This window comes from Mus pahari, chromosome 1 (assembly GCF_900095145.1).
Source record: "Mus pahari chromosome 1, PAHARI_EIJ_v1.1, whole genome shotgun sequence".
NCBI lineage: Eukaryota > Metazoa > Chordata > Mammalia > Rodentia > Muridae > Mus > Mus pahari.
The window spans coordinates 7,149,092-7,151,845 of record NC_034590.1 but is presented as its reverse complement, the minus strand read 5'-3'; positions in this window follow the sequence as shown (position 1 = coordinate 7,151,845).

Here is a 2,754-nt window from a genome sequence, read left to right as displayed (position 1 = left end):
GATGGTTATGAGCCACCATGTGGTTGCTGGGATTTGAACTCAGGACCTTTGGAAGAGCAGTCGGGTGCTCTTACCCACTGAGCCATCTCACCAGCCCGAGGCCATTCCTATTCAAACCACCAATGTACACAAATTTGGTCACTGAAGGGGGCAGTTCTGATGCTAAAGTCCTGTTCTCCCATTGGTTCTTGATTTGTCAGTAAAGAAGGACAGGGGCCAATTGCTGGGTGGAAGGTATTCGAAAGTATAGGTGGAATTCCTGGGTCCCAGGAGGATAAAAGGCAGATGCAGGGAAGGAGAAAGTGTCTTTCTGCTGTGCTTTAGAGGAAGGACAACAACCATGTGAGGTCTCGGGGGAGCCAGAGCCTGTGGCCACCACTGCAGGGGAGTGGCCAAGGATGTTTAACAGGGTCTTGGTGGGACTAGCCACAAAATTTAGGGCAGTTGGAGAGATGGTAATAATTGGTTAAGTGGATGCTTTTCCAGGTGGGAGATATCTGCGCCCAGCAATTGTGTCAAGAAGCTAAGTTGTAAAGTAACAAGCTGTGGGTCTTTTATCTGAGGAGTTGAGGGAAGCTCAGGGGAGGACACCTCCTGAAGCTAAAGGGGGTTAAAGCAAAAGGGAAGTGTGAGGGTGGGGGTGGAGTGGGGTGGGGTCGGTAGTTCTGGGTCCCTGTAGCAAAAGGCATTTAAAACTACACTCAACAAGTCACCTGAGTTTGATCTATGAAACCTATAAAAAGGTGGATGGGGTGAACTGATGTCACATGTATTGTGGCAAGCGTGCGCACACGCACACATCCAATAGTGGAATATATATGGTACTTACTTGAGGCTAGCCTAGGCTGAGTGAGCAAGTTCCAGGTTTGTGTAGCTATTCAGTGGAAACGTGCCTCAAGAAAAGAGTGACAGGTCGCAGTAGGGTCTCAGATATAGGTCAGTGGTAGAGCATGCACAAAGATTGGGTTCAATCTATCATGTGGACACACTTGGGGGGGGGGGGTAAAGTTTCTCCAAGGTTTGGGTGTTCAAGGCTTGTGTCCAGCAGGTGGCACTATTGGTAAGTGGTGGAAAGTAGGAGGTGGGGTTCAGTTGGAGAAAAATGTCTCCCTTGATAGGGAAAGACATGACTTTGAGAGATTTTGCTGCGGACTCTTCTTTCCTGTATCCTGGCTGCTACCTTTGTGGAAATGACACAAACTAGAAGAGTGCATCGGATTCCATCACAGATGGTTGTGAGCCACGATGTGGGTGGCTGGGAATTGAACTCAGGACCTCTGGCAGAGCAGTCAGTGCTTTTAACCACTGAGCCATCTCTCCAGCCCACTTCTAAAGTTCTCACACTGCTATGGTTTCTCAAAGTAGTGGAACCCACATGTGCTAGTCAACTCTGTTTCTGTGATCAAACACTTGCTGAGGAGAGGGTTTCTTTGGCTTATAGTTTCCGGGTCGTGATCTATTATTGAGGGAAGTTCTAGAAGGAGCCAACGAGCAACTGCTTGCTGGCTTGCTCCCAGGTTCCTCTGTGTGTGTGTGTGTGTGTGTGTGTGTGTGTGTGTGTGTGTGCACTGACTACCCTGATCTATATAATTCCTGGATTGAGGATTCTCAGGTGACTCTAGGCTGTGCTAAGCTAACAAGGCTAATCTGGACACCATGACCTGAACCATGAATAAAAATAAATCATCACTAAGTTGATTTTTTTTACAGTAATAAAAACAAATACTGGGCAGGCAAGAGCCAGAATTTCGTCTGTTTCTTATATGGATTTTAAAATACACCTTTTTGGAGACACAGCGCAGAGTTAAGAGAGTATATATTTCTCTTGCAGAGGACCCAACTTTTTTGTTTGTTTTTTTCGAGATAGGGTTTCTCTGTATAGCCCCGGCTGTCCTGGAACCCACTCTGTAGACCAGACTGGCCTGGAACTCAGAAATCCACTTGCCTCTGCCTCCCAAGTGCTGGGATTAAAGGCATGCACCACCACCGCCTGGCTAAAATTTTTATTATTTACTTTAACGTGCACCAGGTGTTTTCCTGGCACCAACAGAGGCCAGAAAAAAAGAATTGGCATTGGCTCCCCTCCTCCCTAACCTCTGCAAACCATAGTTGTAAGCAGTTGAGTAACCTATGTACATGATCAACATTTTTGTTTTGTTTTTCCAGACGGTTTCTCTGTGTAACAGTCCTGGCTGTCCTGGACTCGTTTTGTAGACCGCTGGCCTCGAACTCATAGAGGTTTGCCTGCCTCTGCTTCTTGACTGCTGGGAATAAAGCTATATGCAACCCTGCTGTGGCATATGCTCAAATCTTAACCTCAGTCTTCATACGCATTTTAAATGTATCTGTCAAAATTAAGGACTTTTGGGGGCTGGAATGATGGCTCGGGAATTAAGAGCTCTTTCAGAGGACGCAGGTTCAATCCCATCACCCATAGGACAGTTCATAATTAACTGAAACTCCAAGAACTGACACCCTCACACAGACCTACCTGCAGGCAAAACGCCAATGCACATAAATGATTATTTTTTAAAATGTAAGGGCTTTTTGTTATGTTTCTTGTTGACTGCCAATACCGGCACCCTGTTTCCAGTTGTCAGTTTCTAGTTAAACCTTTTTGTAGAGCCTATTTCAAGACATCAGAGATAAAAACAGGTGGTCTCCGCCCAGGACCCCTTCGGGGCGGAGTCGGGGAGGAGCAGGCGGCGCGCGTGCGCAGATAACGCTCCCTGTCGGCCACCGTAGCTCGCGCTG